General features: G+C 39.2%; 1 protein-coding gene across 2 annotated transcripts in view; it reads left to right on the top strand.

The window, feature by feature from the left end:
• The window catches only part of LCLAT1 (lysocardiolipin acyltransferase 1), a 192,742-nt gene that overhangs the window by 148,549 nt on the left and 22,603 nt on the right, over positions 1 to 21,590 (top strand). The gene's annotated exons all lie outside the window — the stretch shown is intronic.

The raw sequence follows: 21,590 nt of genomic DNA, 5'->3' as shown, positions 1-21,590 counted from the left end.
TTAAAGGTATCTACATTTATTCCATACTGGAATCATGTTATATAATCCTATTTTAATGAAACATAAAATGAGCATTATATACACACATATTCCCTGCCATAAATCATGAACTTAAAGGCTATCGCCTTGATTATGCTAGTTTTCAGAAATGCTGCCTGTAAATTTTATTGGTTTGTCTTTGACCTTTTTTCCTTCTCTTTGTGTTCTCTAAAGATCAGTTTTAATCCTAGCTTTTTTTGTGAATAAGTTTCTTATGTATCTTTTATTCCCTGAAACTTAAATAGAATCAGTTTTCATTGTTTTCTGGTATACACCCATTTCTTAGTATGGAATTTCTCCCATCTTATATCTGTTTTCTTTCTAGTTACTGTTCTATGATAAATTATTAACCAGTGTACAGCAGCTCCTGACTTTTTTCTTTCTTACTTGGTTTCCCATTCCTTGTCTCTTTCTCTTCCTGATTTTTATAGGAGACCTAGAAGTTTTAAGTTTTCATCTTTCATTCCAGTCACTAATGAACTGTGTACAGTTATGTGCAAGCTCTAACTTGAGCTATCCTGATACCTCCACCTTATCTTCATTCTGCTAAACTGGAATTCTCAGCACTTCCTGAACACACTGTGCTCATTCTCAACTGGAATATTTGACCTTGTTCGCCAGCGCTGTTCTCATCCATCCATCAAGACTCAGCTACGCTGAGCTTTTGCTGACCTTAATTAGGTATATTTAAAAATAATACCTTAAAAGGTTTATTTATATCAAGGTGATATTTATACCAAGGCCTTCAAATAATAGGTCTGCATAGTTTTGCTGGAGAGAGCCTGAATTTTGGGATTCTAAGTCTGAATATGGTATGCTATCACTTTTCAAATATTTTTACTACATGCCAAGAACTGTTGTCATATTTCTGGGCGATTTTTCAACACTAAAGTTCCTCTGTGAGTGAAGATAATTATTGAAGTGGTAAAACAACCAAAGCAGAACACTTACTTTACTTCAGTATATTTATTATTTCTTTTGGTTAAAGACCAATAAGACCAAGATTGTGAGTTTAATTGCATGTGGGTTGTTAACTTCCCACCCAAAAATATTTTTCATTATTCACATGCACATGACTGGTTTAGCACAAACCCATTTATCATGGTCAGTGGTGCAAATTTCATATTCCAAAGTTAACAGATGCAGAAAATAATACATTTTAATGAAAGCATTTAAGTTATTTGGCAAGGTTTTTGTGTTTTTTTTTTTTTTCCCAATGCAGTGCCAGAGACATACCAACAAAGTGACATAGATATTGCATGTAATTTCTTTGTAAACAGTATAATTCAGTTGGTGTATCATATAAATATCTTTCTTTTTCTCCTTTGCTTTTTGCTTTCAGCTATTTGTAAGGCCTCCTTAGACAACTATTTTGCCTTTTTGCATTTCTTTTTCTTGGGGATGGTTTTGATCACAACCTCCTGTACAATGTTACGAACCTCCATCCATAGTTCTTCAGGCACTCTATCAGCTCTAATGCCTTGAATCTATTTGTAACGTCCACTGTATAATCCTAAGGGATTTCATTTAGGTCATATCTGAATGGTCTAGTGGTTTTCCCTACTTTCTTCCATTTAAGTCTGAATTTGGCAATAAGGAGTTCATGATCTGAGCCACAGTCAGCTCCAGGTCTTGTTTTTGCTGCCTGTATAGAGCTTCTCCATCTTTGGCTGCAAAGAATATAATCAATCTGATTTCTGTATTGACCATCTGGTGATGTCCATGTGTAAAGTCTTCTCTGTGTTGTTGAAAGAGGGTGTTTACTATGACCAGTGTGTTCTCTTAGAAAAACTGTTAGCCTTTGCCCTGCTTCATTTTGTACTCCAAAGCTAAACTTGCCTGTGACTTCAGGTATCTCTTGACATCCTACTTCTGCATTCCAGTCCCCTCTCATTGGAAAAGACTCTGATGCTGGGAGGGATTGGGGGCAGGAGGAGAAGGGGACGACAGAGGATGAGATGGCTGGATGGCATCACTGACTCGATGGACGTGAGTCTGGGTGAACTCCGGGAGTTGGTGATGGACAGGGAGGCCTGGCGTGCCGGGATTCATGGGGTCGCAAAGAGTCGGACACAACTGAGCGACTGAACTGAACTGATGATGCAAAGGACATCTCTTTTTCGGTGTTAGTGCTAGAAGGTCTTGTAGATCTTCATAGAACCAACCATTCAGCTTCTTCGGCATTACTGGTGGGGGCATAGACTTGAATTACTGTGATATTGAATGGTTTGCCTTGGAAACAGAGATCATTCTGTCATTTTTGAGATTGCACCCAAGTACTGCATTTTGGACTCTTGTTGACTATGAGGGCTACTCCATTTCTTCTAAGGGATTCTTGCCCATACAAGGCTGAGCGCTGAAGAATTGATGCTTTTGAACTGTGGTGTTGGAGAAGACTCTTGAGAGTCCCTTGGACTGCAAGGAGATCCAACCCGTCCATTCTGAAGGAGATCAGCCCTGGGATTTCTTTGGAGGGAATGATGCTGAAGCTGAAACTCCAATACTTTGGCCACCTCATGCGAAGAGTTGACTCATTGGAAAAGACTCTGATGCTGGGAGGGATTGGGGGCAGGAGGAGAAGGGGACGACAGAGGATGAGATGGCTGGCGTGAGATGAGATGGCGTGCTATGATTCATGGGGTCGCCAAGAGTCGGACACAACTGAGCGACTGAAATGAACTGAACCGAACTGTATTTTGGACTCTTGTTGACTATGAGGGCTACTCCATTTCTTCTAAGGGATTCTTGCCCTTAGTAGTAGATATAAATGGTCATCTGAATTAAATTCACCCATTCCAGTCCATTGTAGTTCTCCTGTTTGACCACTTCTAATTTACCTTGATTCATGGACCTAAAATTCCAGGTTCCTATGCAGTATTGTTCTTTACAGCATCAGACTTTACTTCCATCACCAGTCACATCCACAACTGGGTGTTGTTTTTGCTTTGGCTCAGCCTCTTCATTCTTTCAAGAGCTATTTCTTCACTCTTCTCCAGTAGCATATTGGGCATCTACCAATGAGGAGTTGAGAACTCCTACCAGTTGAGGAGTTCATCTTTCAGTCTCATATCTTTTGCTTTTTCATATTGTTCATGGGGTTCTCAAGGCAAGAATACTGAAGTGGTTTGCCATTCCCTTCTCCAGTGGACCACGTTTTGTTGGAACTCTCCACCATGACCCATCTGTCTTGGGTAGCCCTACAAGGCACGGGTCACAGTTTCATTGAGTTAGACAAGGCTGTGGTCCGTGTGATCAGTTTGGTTAGTTTTCTGTGATTGTGGTTTTCAGTCTGTCTGCCATTACTTTGCCAACAAAGGTCCATCTAGTCAAAGCTATGGTTTTTCCAGTAGTCATATATGGATGTGAAAATTGAACCATAACCAAAGCTGAGTGCCAAAGAATTGATGCTTTTGAACTGTGGTGTTGGAAAAGACTCGTGAGAGTCACGTGGACTCCAAGGAGATCAAACCAGTCAATCCTAAAGAAAATCAGTCCTAAATATTCATTGGAAGGACTGATGCTGAAGCTGAAGCTTCAGTACTTTGGGCACCTGATGCGAAGAACTGACTCATTAGAAAAGGCCCTGATGCTGGGAAAGATTGAAGGTGGGAGGAGAAGGGGATGACAGAGGATGAGATGGTTGGATGTCACCATCGACTCAATGGAAATGAGTTTGAGCAAGCTCCGGAAGAGGGTGATGGACAAGAAAGCTTGGTCTGCTGCAGTCCATGTGCCTACAAAGAGTCGGACACAACTGAGTGACTGAACTGAACTGATCATATAAATAAAAAACTAAAAATACAAAAGAAAAGAATAGCATAAATTTGGGAACGCGAGATTTGGGGCCAACTCCAACAGTAGGCTATTAGTGTGAAAACTCTATTAGGGGACTGGTTGGTTGCTGTCTACCCAGTTTCTTTCTCAAAAGGATTTCCAGCCTTAGGCTACAGTAGGTTTAGTCAGATAGAGAAACAGAAGACTCATTGGGTTTTTACCAGGAAATAATGGGCTGATAAGTGTGTGTGAGAGATTATCCTTGCAGCTGTGTTAACAGTACAGCAGTATAGATTACTGAGCTTTTAAAATCTCAGACACTTTCTACTATGGTGGATCTTATTGAATCTTACTAGCAGCTTGTAAAATGCCCCCTCCAGAAGAGTGTTTATTTCATTCCTTCTGCACTATACAACCAGGTCAAGTATTTGAACCCCAAGAGTTAGAGAGCCTTGAGAAGTTCTTTCATGAAGCCAGTCTTTAGTAACATGGTTAAAGAGATAAGGTTTGTGTCAGAGGTAACCTGTTATCCTTTCTGTACTCCTCATCCTGGACTGAGATCCTGCTCATCTTTGGCCGTCTTAAGTTTCTACTTGGACACACATGCACTGGGGATTGTTCTAAACTCTGAGCTTGTCCAAAATCATTGGTTCTGTGTCTCATTTAAGAGCTTTTGATAACCAGTTAATCTAATCATTGCTCCCAAATGCCTTTCTCTTTCTTCTTTTCTATGTATTATACACATTTAGTAACTGAAAGCTTTTGTTTTAATGCTCTGAAATACAGGGGTGATCCTAAGCAAGCACCTTGGCCATCTACTTCAAAGGCTTTGCCCACACATCCATCCTTGAATGGTGTGCTCTTTCAATCATGCTAACTCAGCCCCTGTTTCCCACCACTTGTCTTTAGATCAAACACATATAAATCTAGAGAAAGATGACATCTCTAGAAATGGAGACTGTACAACTTTTCTTTCAGAGACAGTAAAACAATAACAAGATTTCAACTAGGAAAGGCAATCTCCAGCACGATGATGAAGGGAGATACAGGGTGGCAGCTGCAGAATCAGGACTTGAGACCATTGTCCTGATCAGAGCAGGAGCATGGAGAGTTCCACAAAAAACTTCTCCAGGGGATGAACCTGATAGACTGTCTGGTGTGTGTGACTGTACTGGAAGGAGATTTGTACTTCTGGCTAAGTTGGGAGATGAGCTAGTGGCAGGTTTCTAGAAAATGAAGAAAACAGAAAAACAAGACCATTATTAACTCCAGGGAAAGTGATTAGTAGCACAAGAAAAGGATGTAACAGCAACTAGAAAACGACACTGTGAATAGCTGCTTTTTTAATGTAAACACTATAAATGTTAACCTTACCAAGATTATGATACAACTGTATTTAGGGCCATTGAGGAAGGAAGGAACCGGAATAAATGTTACAAAATCCTCATTTTTCATAGTAGAAAGTAGATAACAGGAAGAGTGCAAAAAAAAAAAAAAAAAAAAAGGAAATGTCAGCATAGGCATTTTACATAGCTGTATGGAGGTAAACATGAGAATAAACAGCTTAAAGTGTTGGAAATGGTTATCTATGGGGAGTGACATTACAGGTTAGGGAGGAATTGGGCAGGTGATTGCTTTTTATATTGATTAGAAGCCATGGTGGTTACTAATGTTCATCCATATTGTTCTCTTATTCCTGGGGGAACAGAAACATACGTGCCCAAATACCATTGTAGCTACTGAACCATAGGACTAGCTCTGGCCCACACAGAGGTGAAGGGATGTGTGTCATTTATGGACTGCAACTGTGTGACCCTTCAACTCCTTCTTCCCAGACCTCAGCAACCTGCAAGGGACAAGGACAGACTGGAATCCATCCAGGAGTCTGGAAATCTTTCCTGCGTTCTTTGGAACTGTGACTTCTTAGGACTAAGAGAAGAGTTGACAAACTTTGCTGGAGAGGTCCAGATAGTAAATATTCTCGGCTCTGCAGGCCATATGGTTTCTTTCGCAACTACTTGACTCTGCTGTTGTGGTGCAAGTGAATAAGGGTCTGTGTTCCATTAAAACTTTATTTATGGACGCTGCAATTTGAATTTCATGACTTTCACATGTCATAAAATATACTCTTTTAATTTTTTTTCCCAGCCATTTAAAAATGGAAGGAAAAAAAACATTTTCAGCTCATAGGCTGCACAAATAGAGGTGGAACTGGCCTGCAGTTGGCCTACCCCTGCTCTAAATATTCAAAAAATTGTTACACACAAAAGCTAATAGCATCATACGTTTGTTTTTAGAGAATAAAACTAGAACAAAGGAGTGAGAGTCCCAAGGGGATCAATTTCAGCCTCAAATTTCCTCCCATAATGAGAGCATTACTGTAAAATAAAAGCTGCCTGCAATGAAAAAGACTGCCCCAAGGTGTCCCTGTGCTTGAAACGTTCACCCTAAGGTGGGAGGGGGCACTTGATGTCCATGTGCCTTTATCCTTGCATTTCATGGCCCTGTAACATGATTAAGATGAATCATTCTGATGAAGCTGTTTATTGTTTTTCAAAGTACAGTCATTTCCCACTGGTTTTAGGACAGTGCTTAGGAAAAGTTAGGCTAGAACGTGTGCTTGAGGGCTGAGGGTGAGGAGAGGCATAAATACTTTCTATTAAGCATTTATGGTGCCAAGGTTTGCAAAGACCACTTGCTAGCTTAAACATGTTTGCACACAGCAGTATCTTCTAATTTAAATTCAATCATAATCTCCAAACAGCCCTAGCCTAGACTAGCTGAAGGTATAAACTTCATTTTCATCTCATTAGGCCACCTGGAAGCTGCAATCAGTGAGTAGTCCTGACGTCAGTAGTCTGTCTGCTTCATTAAAATGTTAATTTCATGGCTTTAATTCTCTTTGTAAAATGTACCACTGCGGGACACTATATGCAGATTTATTCTAAAGCAGACCAATTTGCATGTTGCATTTTAGTACATTTATTTCTCCAGATTTCTCTGTGTGTTGCTTTTCTTAGGAATTCCTTTCATGTTTAAAGAAGTGTTTAAATATCTAATATATTTAGGTATTTAAAGCAATTTTGGCCTCACAAAATTAATTTTTTAAAAATTCTGAAAGCTATTTAATAGTTTCCACATTAGTGACATAAATCCCCCTTCTTAGAGTGAAATACACATGGTTTTTTCCCCCTGTAGCACTGAACCTTCACCTTAAAGAAAGATTGAGTAACCGTTTTCATGAACAATCAGAATGAATCTAGATAGTGCCAGGTAGAAAAATGGATGAGCAAAATCCTTTGTCATATGAAGTCCTCTAAATTATCCTTTATGTTTTGAAAGTGCCCATTTAAATGCCAAGTTCATATTTTTATTCCTAAAAATCTTGAGTTTTGACTGATTTCCCACGAGGAAACATTAATCAGGAGATAACCAAGAGGCTGCTGCTACATTGACAAAACTTAAGACTCTCCTCCCAGTCTGTGCCCCAAACCTACGGTCATCAGAATGACTGCACTACACAAATGCAGATGCCAGTGCGTAGGGCCGACTAGATCCTTGTTGGCATCTTGGACTCTTCCTTATACACATGTACCAGGACCTTTACATCTTGCTGATTTTCCCCACGATTATTTTCTTCTTTTAGGTGTCCTTTGCTGGCGTCCTTTCCTCCTTTCTGATCTCCAACAGAAAGATCATTCCCCAGAGTTCTGTCCTCTGCTATCGGCTCTTCTCTCAGCATAGTCTCTCCTTTGGAATATGCCTCCATTCTGTGACTACCACTGCCATCTGTTTGCTAATAATTCTCAAATGTATGCTTCGAACTCACCTGTCTCCTGAGGTCTGACCTACCTGGATCTCCAACAAGTAGAGACATTTTATTTATAGATACGTCTCTATCACCCCAAATATAATATTTCTAATACCAAAGTACTTACTTTCTTCTCAACTTCTCCATTTTGTTCATCAGTGCCATTTTTATGTACTCATCAAGCTATAAGTATTCTAGGAGGAGGCCCACAAAGATTAATGTAGAAAATCAAAGGATAGTTCACCTCTTCCTTTTCATGAATGCTCAAAATTTATTTTTTTAGCATTAGACCCACTGAATAAAGTCAAGTACTTCTTCGCCCAAGCATACACATGAGAGTCCCATCCCGTGAATAATGACCTAGTGAAATCATAGTTCTCCCTCATTCGTGTACCTTCAGTTTCCTCCATGGCCACCATACAGAGATTTATGTTATTCCTTCTTAGGAATGGAGGATGGGGGCTTAATTTTATCAACAGTTTCAAATCATCTGAAGTTTTTATTGAACATAATTCCCAGTCAGCCCTAAAATTACTCTGTTCTCAAGCTTCATGAGTAAAAGGTAGCTCAAGGTACCACCCTAGGGCTATTGGTTGCTTATGGGCTATAAATGTAGACCTGCCTTAGTGACATTCTAAAATAGTTTAGCAAGTGGCATTCCACTCTGTGTTTCTTGGATGAGTAGCTCATGCAGCTTTTTTTCAGCTTTATGACTGCGGATCAGATACAACTAGGCTTCAGATCCAATAAGAAAAGCAAGCACCCAATTTTCTGGCCAGTGTGATACCATTATCATTAATTATCCTAGGTGACTGGGTATATGAGTCATGAGTTTAGAGTTTAGCCACATAAGTCACTGTTTTAATCATTGATTAAATGATTAAACAATCATTTTATCTTAAACTAAAGTGTCTCTTATTGGTACTTTAATGGAAATGCTTGTTAGCAAGGCCAAGGCATTTTTATTAAGCCAGTTATGATAGTTATAACTCACAGCAGATATTTATTCAATGTCCATAGTGAGACTGCATCAAACTGTAAGTGCTATATGACATACAAAGACACTGCAATACTCAGACATTACTCTTGAGGAACCTGTACAATCCAGTATAATTTCTGACTGAGTTGGTGAATTACAAACAAAACAATTACAAAAACTATGAAATTAAAAGCATTCTGTTTCCAATATGAGTTGATGAATTTCTAAGGTCAGTTTTGGGACGTCTAAGTATTAAATACCTACTTATGTAGGTATTCAGAGGGCTCTAGATCTGATCCTATGACTGCTTTAAACCATTCTATACATGAGTAGAATCAAGAATGATGTCTTTTTTCAGGGACCACTCTAAGTCCCCTTCCCCATGTCTCCCACAAGCAAGGACAGCTTAGTTTGACTTTGAAACCAACTTTGACCTTGGAACTCGGGGCAGAATAACACACACACACACACACACACATACACACACAAGTGATCTACAAAGAAGCTGCATCGAGGAGAATATGAGAAAATGACAAAAACAGCAGGCAGTCAGTCTTAGAATGACTGAGCTTTTTTCCTAGACTGAAAGATGCACCAAAATGTAAGTTCAGCCTTCATTTTAACTGTGCAAGCTGCTGTCTCTGAGTGAGTCTTATTGAATGTATGTTACTATTAATTTGCCTTTCCTAACTTTCTCCATGTAGGCAATGGTTTTGTATGTATACTTATGGTTAAGAAAGGTGGAGGCCATATCTACAGAGACTTATAGAGAGTCATGTCAGACTCAAAGTAATGCTATAACTCCAGCTGAGCCAGGTATAACAGAGTATTTCTCTTTCTTTAGAGAGAAAGGGAAATATTGCCCCAAGAGTCATTGATGGGTTTTCAAGAGAATGATGGATAGTAGCAGCACCATAGAGATAAAACTGTAGACAGAGATGAATGAACCACAGGAGAATATTCATTTATATGGTCATCCTGCTCACTTAGTAATCTTTAGTTTTCTGTCAGGCTGGATATAATAGATACTTTACTAAAATGAGGTGTATTCATATTAAGTAGCAAATTTACTCTAAAACAATGTTCATTCACTGGAATAAAAAATAACCTAGTTTGCCCTAGAAGTGTGATAGACCATACCATTTCTCACTTTATTACAGGTCAATTAAAGACCATTTAAAAGTTCACGTGTGAGCTGCTAATTCTTTCGGGTAGAATTACGTATTCATAATCATACCTAGAAGAGTAATGGAAAACTTTTCCATTTCAGAAAAACGTGCAAGAAAATATACCATAGCCCAGTCCTTTTCCACTGGACACGTTCTCAATTAAAATAGTGTGTTTCTTCTGCTGTGGGTAAATGTTGATTAATTGATGTTTTGTTTGTAATGTGTTTCAGAAATGGAAAGAATTTCAGTTATATTTGCAATGAAATAAAATTAAGATATTAAGTTGTCTAAAAGGCTTTTGCTGCCAAACTTAACTTTTTGAGAGACTTTTTAAAAGATAACGTAAAGACCAACTATATTCTTCTAGATCTTAACCTTTAAAAATTGTGCTTATTGAGAATACTAAAGTACAGTTTAGGGGCCTGCACTCCAGTCCTTTTATGCAATGGAAAGAGCTAACTAGAGCTCAGAGGCAGGAAACCAACTTCTAAATTTAGTCTTTTTAATTCAGCTAACTCCAAGCCTCTTTGAAAAATTACTTAATCTCTCTGATCTTCAGTTTACCAAACTGAAAATGAGAAATCCTGAACTATCTCCCTATATTGAATTCTTGATCCTATCCCCAGGGCTTTAGAATCAGATTGCCCTAGGTTAAAATCATCACCTTGTCCCTTACTGGCTTTGTAACCTTGCATTAATTACTTAACCTGGGATTCAGTACCCACTTCATAGGGTTATTTTGAATATCGAATAAAAATAATATGAGGAAGTACGTAGCATATTGTTTGGTTTAGTGTGTTTCTTTTTTCTTAGCCTTCATAATACAGAGGAATTATTTCTCTAACAGGTTTTGTATAAGTAGTATGTCCAAAGCAATGTAGAGAATATGAAGAGAAAGACATGCAGCCTGCCCTTGAATATATAATCTAATCCAAGAAATATAAGTGACAAAAACTCCTGATATAAACTAGAAAAATGTTAAGTGCTGTAAGAGAAGTTTACAGAAAGAGCTATAGAATTTAGAGAAGTGATAATATATATATATTATCATCGAATCCCAGAGTTCAAATAACTGGGAAAAAACATAACCTTTGAATGTTATCATCATTATCAAAAACCACAGCAGTGTGTACATTGAAAGTGAATGTTGCCCATCCATGTTGCATCAGTTTGTATTAAAAGTCAAAATGGCTGTCATCTAAAACCTCCACAAACAGTAAATACTGGAGAGGGTGTGGAGAGAAGGGAACCCTCCTACACTGTTGATGGGAATGTAAATTGGTACAGCCGTTATGGAGAATAATATGGAGGTTCCTTAAAAAACTAAAAACAGAGCTGCCATATGACCCTGCAGTCCCACTCCTGAGCATGTACCCAGAGAAAAACATGATCTGAAAGGATACATGCTCCCTAACAGTCACTGCAGCACTGTTTACAATAGCCAAGACATGGGAGCAACCTAAGTGTCAACTGACAGAGGAATGGATAAAGCAGATGTGCTACATATATACAATGGAATATTACTCAGCCATTAAAAGAGAGTGCAATAATGTCATTTGCAGCAACATGGATGGACCTAGAGATTGTCACACTGAGTGAAGCAAGTCAGACAGAAGGGGAAATACTGTATGACATCTCTTATATGCGTAATCTAAAAAGAAATTATACAAATGAACTTAGTTACAAAAAAGAGACAGAGAATGAACTTATGGTTGCCAGGACGGAAAGAATGGGGAGAAGGAATGGTTAGGGAGTTTGGGATCGAAATGTACACACTGCTATATTTAAATGTATAACCAACAAGGTCCTGCTGTATAGCATATGGAACTTTGCTCACTGTTACGTGGCAGCCTGGATGAGAGGATACATGTATATGTATGGCTACGTCCCTTTGCTGTCCACCTGAAACTGTCACACATTGTTAATTGGCTATACTGCAACATAATATAAAAAGTTTTTTAAGAGAAAGGCAGAGGATGGTGATATGCTTTACTGAGCAGGGTGCATCATCACTTCGAAAGTTTTCATGCCAAAGTGTATAACTTGGAGTTAATCATAAGGAAACATCAGACAAACCAAATTGAAAGAAAATAATTGTCAACATTGGTTCCTGGATTGGATCCTGAATCAGAAAAAAGGACAATAGTGGAACAAATAAGCAAAATTTGGGTAAAATTTGATCAATAGTAAAATCTACTATTAGCTAATATAGTAAAGTTCAATGTTAGTCTCTTGGTTTTATTTAATTGTATTATAGCTGTATAATATGTTAATCTTTGGGGATGGTGGGTGAAGTTCATTCCGAGTCATTTTAGTGCTTACTTTGCAACATTTTATAAACCTTGAAATTATAGATCCTCATATAAATCCTTTGCAGATGAAGATAGTTCAAGTAAAGATATTAGATTCACATGTGAGAATTAAAGGGGACTGAGCTGAGCAGTCACAGCAAAGCTGTTTCTAAATTTAAAAATATTTTGACAGGTTTCATTTGACTCACAACCCAAAACTAAAAAGTTGCACATTAAAACCAGAGATCTAAATAATCTCATCCTCAGAATTTGTAGTACTCCAGTTTAGAATAGGTTCTACTGGCCAAGACAAACCTCCCCCATCCATGATGTGTATTAAAATTATAGTGTTCCATGGCAGTGAGGATTGAGCTTTAAATCTTGCTTCAAAAATTTTGTTAAATCTTCCCTTCTAAACATGTTATTTATATAACATGTACCTTTTTGCTTCTATTGTTCCTGTAAAATTTTTGTTGTTTTGTATTCCTGTATTTTTAAGTTTACACAAATGAGACACCTAGATATCTATTTCTTGCATTTTCACTTAGCCTTTTGCTTTTAAAATATCAATACATTTGTGTTTGTTAACCAAAATTTTAGGAGACTTGATTGAAATAAGGTGGGGTTTATTAGGACAGCACTCAGGAGCTACAGATTCAAGAAGCGCTTAAATTGTGTTCCACTAGGCCACGAAATTGGGAAGCTTTGACGTACTCCTTTTCCTATTTGGAACCAGTCTGTTGTTCCATGTCCAGTTCTAACTATTGCTTCTTGACCTGCATACAGATTTCTCATGAGGCAGGTCAGGTGATCTCGTATTCCCATCTCGTGAAGAATTTTCCACAGTTTGTTGTGATCCACATAATCAAAGGCTTTGGTGTAGTCAATAAAGCAGAAGTGGATGTTTTTCTGGAACTATCTTGCTTTTTTGATGATCCAGCGGATGTTGGCAATTTGATCTCTGGCTCCTCTGCCTTTTCTAAAACCAGGTTGAACATCTGGAAGTTCATGGTTCACAAACTGTTGAAGCCTGGCTTGGAGAATTTTGAGCATTACTTTACTAGCGTGTGAGATGAGTGCAATTGTGCAGTAGTTTGAGCATTCTTTGGCATTGCCTTTCTTTGGGATTGGAATGAAAACTGACCTTTTCCAGTCCTATGGCCACTGCTGAGTTTTCCAAATTTGCTGGCATATTGAGTGCAGCACTTTCACAGCAATGACTAAGAGAACTGCTGAAACACTACAGGCCTGCCTTGGAGATACTGCAGGTTTGGTTCCAGACCACAGCAATAAAGCAAATATTTAACAACAACAACAAGAAAAAGTAGAATTGCTGAGTCAGGAGGATTAATTAGGTAGCCCCAATTTGACTAGCTCCCAGTTGCTCTCCAAAATGATTACTCCCCTCTTAATTCCCTCTGGCAATGCATCACCCTCTCACTGCTACCAGCATTTGGCATTATCCAGCATTCTACTTTGTATAAAGAAGTCCCTTATTGGTATTTGTTTGCTTTTGTCTGATTTCAAAGGATTTTCATCTGCCAGTTAGGTTTCGCATTTCTTTTTCTATGTTTATATCTTCTATTTTTCTCTTGAGATTACTTTAGTGACTTATTGATTTGTACTGGTTCTTTTTGAGTTATAGATTTTAATCCCTTGTTCATTTTAGGTATTGCAAATATTTTATTCTATTACATATAGACTGAACAGAAATGTTCAATATAATCAAAATCATTAAGATTTTTGTCTTATAATTTATGCTCTTAAAAATATTTTAATAAAACCTTTCTTGCTACTTGATTAGAAAAATAGTCTTCTGGTAAGTGTATAACTGTATCTTACATTTAAATTTTTATCATCTCAAGTCCTCCTTTAAATATGTTGTTGGTGAGAGGATGCAGTTTTATTTTTCTCCAAGACTATGTATTACACAACTGTCATTCCCCTGTTGATCTGTGATGTTATCTTTGTTGTACATTAAATTCCCATGTATCCATGAGAATGGCTTTGAACTCTATTCTCTATGGTATTAGTCTTTTTTTTTTTTTTTTTCTGAGACATCTGATTTTGTTTTTTATAACTACTTGATTCTTTTAGATTGTATTTTCCATATCGAAAATGCTATTTCTTTTAAATCTCAAGGAACTAGTTCATGCATATGTTAAACCAGAATATCCTTGTTTTCAGAACTGTTTAGGCCTTTCAGCCCCGAGATCTTGTCCTTCTCTGAACTCGCCCATAGTATTTATTTTCCACTGCACTTAGTTCTTTTAAAATTTTGTGTTAACTTTGAATGATTTCCCTTGTTATTACTTTTCACATGATTATATCTTGTATTTCCGTGACTTTGAGTCTACCGTAGTAGCTGTAGCTAGCACAGGGTCTGCAGTTGCCATTGTAGCCATGATTTACTAGACTTTCTGCGGATTCCCAGGTGGTGCTAGTGGTAAAAAACCTGTCTGCCAGTGCAGACAGGGGTGGGTTCAATCCCTGGGTCAGGAAGGTCCTCGAGCAGGGGACAGCAACCCACTCCAGTATTCTTGCCTAGAGAGTCCCATGGACAGAGGAGCCGGGTAGGGGGCTACAATCCATAGGGCAGCAAAAAGTTGAACACGACTGAAGCAACTTAGCACTCATGCACTAGACTTTACATCAGTACCTTTGCTTTGATGGATGTATGTCTTCTTAACTGAATTGTAAGCACATAAGGGCAACGACTAACTTAAAGCAGTGGTCTCCAGCCTTTTCGGCACCAGGGACCAGTTTCATGGAAGACTGTTTTTGCATGGACCAGGATTGGGTAGGGGGGAATGGTTTCATGATGATTCAAGTGCCTTACATTTATTGTACGCTTTATTTCTATTATTATCACATTTTCAGCTCCACCTCAGATCATCAGGTATCAGATCCCTGATCATTGAAGAATGTTGGACAGACATCCAGTTTCTAGATGTAGTAATTGAACACAGCCCTGTCTAATACAGCAGGACTTCCCCCCCCACCCCTGCGTCATTAACTTTTTGTTACATCTGAATTTCTCCACACTTAAAAAACAAAGTTTTAATTTACCTATTTTTCGTTCCCTTTTTATTTTTAGTAATTGCATTTTACTTAGTTTTCTTTAGTGAACCAAGTGAAAAGCAGTTGTGGTAAATAAATCATGTGCAGGGGAAAGCAATATATTATAATTATGATTCATTATCATTTAATTAGGCCTTCCATTATTGAATTGGTATCTCTGGTTTCCCCTGGTCTCTGACTAATCCTGAAACAAATTCTTTGTGGACAAATATTAGCCTGTAATAATTAAGAGGATTCATCTATGCCAAGGCTTTTCATTAAATCTCTTTCTGAATAAGTACAGACCGATTTAATTTAATATGATTTATCCACTTGTATATCAAGGTCTGGTGGAAATTGTTTTTAACACCAGAGCATTAGAAATATTAAGATCATCTTTATAGTCACAGATCTCTCAGGTTTTTAAGACCTTGCTCTTTGATTCGTTCTGTACACCTAGGTGTGATGTCACTGCTAAATTCAGGAGTGTCACATGTACTGAAACAGCCCCTCATTGAAAACAGAAGACTCATTCTGTTTTATATTAAAATACTGACCTTAAAGTTACATATTCTTATGTTCCTTTAGTTTGGGAGTCAGTTTTCATCCCAATTAGTTGGTTCACCACATTTAAATATGCCTTTTCAGTTTTACCAGAAGTTCAGTTTTAATAGAAACAAGCTTTATAGATGTATATTCTGCAATGGGGGCCTCCGTGGACATGAGTGTAACTTTTTTTTAACTCCTTGAATTATTTTTAACTCCTATTATTTTTAACTCCTACCATTATTACTTCCTCACCCTTTACCTTCCTTCTGTTTTCCCTCTGTTTTTCATTGATGGACCTTTAATAGATATTGAATTTAATTTTGTTTGGTGTCTTTTTCTTCTTCCTTAATCATCTTTTCCCCAACATTCCTCCTACTTTATCCACGTCTGGCCCCACCACTTGCTCTTATAACTTTTCCTAACCCTTTTGTCCAGGTTTTCATTTTTTGGTTCTTTTAGCCCTTCCTCTTCCCCACTATGTGTGCAAGAGAAAGTTTACATTGCTGTCTACATGTGAATTGATTAAAGCTACATCAATTAACTATATGAAGCCAAAACATATATTCTAATTTGCTGCAACTTAAAAAAACCTGAAAATACGTTTTTGTGTGTGTGTGATACCAATGAAGCCTATTATGAAGCCAACTAAATGATGTCTTCTGATCACAATTGAGCTCCAGTTTCAGGAAACCCCGGGGAAGGGAGAGGTGAATGAGTGTATGTGTTTGTGTCCACGCATGGTCTCAGTGGAGCCCTCGGCAGAGGGCAGGCGGGCCAAGGGGCAGGAAGGAAAGGCAGTCCAGCATCCTGAGCTGCCATCTGCTGCCGGGCCCTCTGATTCCACCTTCCTGAGAGTGGCTGACTGCCTCCTCTGCCCCCATGTGAACTACTTCTTGTGTGGAAGCTGGTTTGGTAGGGACCTGAGTCAGTAGGGCGAAAGTTAAATAGGTGCTTTGGAGTCCGAACTAGCAGCAAAAGAATCTCAGACCAGGTCAGGCTAAGATTCCTCACAGGTCTGGGGTGGTTTGAGGAGGCTCTAAGCGGCTTGTCTGGTCAGCAGGGGAGGTGGTTGATGAACCCATTAGCAGGCCACGTGAAATAACAGCGTGCAGTACTGTGGTCATTTGCAGAGGAGACCCCTCTGGGCAGCGGTCAGAGTAGACATGGCATGTCATGTAAGGCAGCAATTACTGGTTTCGGAGTAATGGAAATGCCAGCTCTGCGAGAATTTTTTTCAAGCTAGTGAGAGCCCTGTGTGTCTCATGGATAGAAAGAAAAAAATAGCACAGTAGAGAAATTACAAGGCTTTGAGGAGGTTGGTGATTCTCTTTAAAGACATATGTTTGGAATTGATTAGGAAACAAATGCCTCTGCTGTAATACTTCAATTAATGAAGGGCAACATGCCAGCAGGCTTAATGACATATCTTTTGTTGTTCAAGAGTAATGATGCAGAAAGCTCTCAGTATTCCATTCCACAATTTCAGGAAAGAATTTTACTTTAAAAATAGCGTTATGTGTTTAACATTGTCGAATATGCCATAAGCCAGAAAATATTCATCTGGGGATTTGAAGGGAGTGAGAGGGGGAATGTCAGCCTCACTCAGCTCTCTACACCTGTAAGGGGTGCCTACACACGGTGAATAGACCCCCAGCTCCTGGCCTTGTGACAGCCTGGAGATGTCCTCGTGTTCCTAGGTTTGCATCCTCGACCTACTGTTACTGCCCCACACACATGATCTTGATTCCCAGTATATCACCTGAAATCTATTATTATCTCAAGTTGCCCAATAACCTGTGAAGAATACCAGTGCTTTAAAAAATATATAAAGCAGTGTTTGCACAAATGGAGCTGGAGAATACCCGAAGCACAGTGTGTCTGGGACTGAGCAAGGAGTGTCTGATGCTCACAGCACAGAAGCATAAATCTCCGTCTGCCTTCTCTCCTCTGGTGTGGAGGATCATTCATCACAGTTACTGTCCAGAAGCAAGCCCCAGCCACCACCTCCTCCCCCCGCCGTGCCCCTTCCTCCTGCAGGCCGTTAGCAAAGGCTCTATTCTTGGGTGCTCCTCCTGCCAGAAGTGTTCCAGAGAAGGAAGCTTTGCTCAGTTTCCCTCTTTCTGCTCACTCAGTGTATTCAGTAAATAGCTATTTCACCGAGCATATTGAAGAAGCACTGGAGATAAGTCAGTGAGTAAAAGCAACGAAACTACTACTCCCCTCTGGTGCTTTCATTTTAGCAGCAGAAAAACAGGCAATACACAAGTAAGTAAAAACAAATATAGTTCGTCCAATAGTAAGCCTACAGAGGAAAAATAAATCTGGGAAGAAGAAAGCCTGCCGTCTTAAGTAGGGTCCTTGGGGCCCCCTGAAAAGGTAAATTTGGGGGAAGAACATCTCAGGTAGAGGAACAGCTCGGGTCCCAGAATGGGACTGTGACTGGTGTGTTCAAAGGAGAACACAGAACCCAGTGTGGCTGGACCAGTGAGTCTGGTGGGCAGCAGAATAAAATGAGTGCTGAAGGGTAACGGGCTGTTGGGTGAGTGTAGGCTTTGGGCGTTTTCTCTGAGTGAAATGGGGTGAGGAAACCAAGGTGGGCTATAATGACGAACATTCTGAAAGGATGACTCTGGTTGCTGTGCTGAAAAGAATCTGTAGGAGGGACGGTGGTCAAACAGAGAAACCAATTAGATATTTGCAGTAATCGGGTGGGAGGTGGTAGCTTGAGAGAAAATTTGGGGAGGTGGCCAGAACTGGCTGGACTCTGGATCTATTTTAGGTGGAGCCAGTAGGACCCTATGATGGAATGCATGTGGAGTATGAGAGTGGGGAAGCAAGGATGACTCAAAGTTCTTGGCCTGGAGGAAGGACAGCCACCTTCCTCCTTGAGACAGAAATGGCTGGAAGCGAGACTGTGGTAAGCTTGAGATTCTAATTAGGCATCCAAAGAGAGAGGTGAAGTTAGTAGTCAGATACGTGAGTCTGAAGGGAGAGAGGCAGGCTGGAGGTACAGATTTGGGAGGCATCAGCACATAAGCTTTAAGACTGAAAGAGATCACCTAGGGAATGAGTGCAGATAAACTAAAGTAAAATAAAGACTTGGCACTGGTCACTGAGTCTGGAAAAGCAGCGAGAAAGTAATAAGGGCAGGGAACAAGGTGAAATAGTTTTTCAAGGAGGTGGGGAATCACTGGAGTTGGTTTTGTTGAAGGTCACTGATGACTGTGGAGAGCAGTTTTGGCAAAGCTTAATGGGCACGGGTTCAAGAGAAAGATGAGACTGAAGATTGTGAGTGTAGACAACTCAAGACGTTTAGCTGCATGGGTGAGGACAAAAGTGAGCAGTAGCCAGGGGACATGTGTTAATAGGGGATGATGGGAGGAATTACATGCATGTTGATCTGCAAGACAGGAGTGATTGATTATCGCTGGAGAAATGTCATCATCAGAATCACTAGATTAGACAAGATGATAGAGACACAGGTGGAGGGACAGGCCCTAAGTAGGAGGCTGGGCAGGTCATCTGTATAAAGAAGAGAAAGCAAAGTATATGTATGGACTTACCTGCAAGTAGGTGGGTAGATACGGTGGTAAGAGCTTGTAGAAGTTTCTCAGGAGTCGTTTTCTTAGAGAAATCGGATGAGACTGAGGGATGATGAAGTGTAGTGGAGGTTTGAAAGAAAAACAGAGGCATGAAATACTCAAATCCTGGTGGTTGGGACACAGAACAGACTAAAGAAACCAGTGTGGTTACCGAGCAGTGCTGAGGGCCAACTTTCAGCTAATAATCATGACTTTACCAAGGACCCTCACTAGCCTCCAATCCCAGTAAACAAACAACAACAAAAAAGTCAAATACTCCTATCAATGCATGTACCCATCCAACAGGCTCAAGTGAGTGTCTGGGCAAGGAGGAGGAAGCAGACAAAAACCTCCAGCAGGCAGAGGGGTTATGTAAACGAGTGAAGTGAAAGGAGGTATATAATCTTAGGAACTGAGCCCACAAATTCCATTTCACTTACTTGCTTTACGAAGCTATGGAGGAAAAGTTGTACCAGGAAAAGGTAAGTTATACATCGGGAGGACTAAATCAGATTTCTTCCTGGTTTTATGTCTCAAGACTGGTTGAATGGTTAAGAAATCTATTCATATCATATAATCAGTCAATAGATCAGCCTGTGTAAAGTACTGTAATTAGACCCTTCCCCATTGAGTAAAGGTGGGGAGGGCACTAGATTCCAGGGCAGGAGCCTCTGGACACACAGAGTGACCACCTCCCCATCAGCCTGGCCTGGCCTTGTCATTGGCCACTGTGTGTGAATAATTCAAAGCTAAGCAAAGTAATCTTGATGCCAGGGTCACGTATTCTGTGGCACTGACAGAGTGCTGCTGTTGAGTTGCTGTGGTATGTGAGGAGACTGGTGCTCCGTTTTGGATGGTGGTAGAGCAAGTATTTGGTGGAGGGCAGTGGTGGGGGCAGCTGGGGGGAGAGGGAGGTTACAATGGGTATGTTAAACCAGTTCCCAAATGTTTCATAAGTTTCTATGTCATAGTGTTGGTTAAAAGCAGAAATATATCCTCCAAAACCTGAACTATTAGAACAGATGATATACTGTCTCAGTATTGAAGGGTGCAGTGGCGTCTGTGTGTGTACATGTGCGCACACGAGCTTTGTTTGATAATACTGAAGCCCTGCTGTGCTACCACTGTGGTAATCTAATTAGAGAGCTCTGCTTCTAAAATATTGATCGCAAGACACACGGTCTCCCACTTTATTGTTATCTTTATTCTTTGTCAATCCTAATTGAATTATTTGCAACTGCTCCAAAAGTATGTTGATTCAATCCTTTTCCTTTCTAGATGGTTAAGCAAGAAAACATTTGGGTATTATTTGTGACCCTGAAAGAAATTAGGATGGTAGAAGTTTTAAAATGTCATGTTGCACTTAACATAATTTTTTAATTAGGGAATTATATTAGCCAAGAAGGGAAAAACTTGTGCAAAACAATAATGCAAAACTTATGAATGTGTCAGTGTTTATTTGAATGAATAGGAAAATGTTCTGTTTCCAATAAAATGCTAAAACCAAAAAAAATCATTAAAAATTAGTGCATGTGAATAAATTTTGGACTTGTTTCAAACTTTAAATACTCTGTTTTCTAACATTTTAGTTTGATGAGAATCCAACCAGTGTAAATCATGCTGTATTTGGATTATAGCAGATACTACAAATTTGTTTTATTATATCTCTTACATATTACTTTAGAGTACATATTTGAGAAGCTTTCAAAAATAACAACTTTTAGAGGTACAATTTACTTGCTTTAAAGTGCAAGTACATTTTAAATGTACAGTTAGATGCATTTTGAGAAATGTAGTCATGTAACTACTGCTCTAGTCAAAATACAGAGTATTTCATTATCCCTAAAAGTTCTCTTAGGACCCCATTTGCCATGAAACCTCTTCCTTGAACCCACAGCCTCTACAAACTGCTGATCTGCTTTCTGTCACTGTAACTTGGCCTTTTGTAGATTTTTATATAAATGGAATTAAGCAGTATGTAGTTGACTTTACCTTGCTTCTTTCACTTAGCATAATGCTTTTTAAATTTCATCCATATTGTTTTACATTATCAGTTTATTCCTTTTTATGGCTGAGTGGTATTCTGCTGTGTGGAATATAACACAATTTTCCCATTCATGGACTGATAGCTATTTGGGTTGCTTACTGTTTAAGAATATTATGTATAACATTGCCATGAACATTTCCATACAGGGATTGACATAGGCTAATGTTTTCCTGGGTAAATACCTAAAAGTGTGATTGCTGGGCCATTGCCTAACTGTCTTTTCCAAAGTGGCTGTACTAAGTTACATTCCCGTCATCAGTGCTGGAGAATTGTTAGGCATCATCATCAAG

This window comes from Bubalus bubalis, chromosome 12 (genome assembly GCF_019923935.1).
Source record: "Bubalus bubalis isolate 160015118507 breed Murrah chromosome 12, NDDB_SH_1, whole genome shotgun sequence".
Lineage (NCBI taxonomy): Eukaryota > Metazoa > Chordata > Mammalia > Artiodactyla > Bovidae > Bubalus > Bubalus bubalis.
This window is presented reverse-complemented; position numbering and strand designations above follow the sequence as displayed.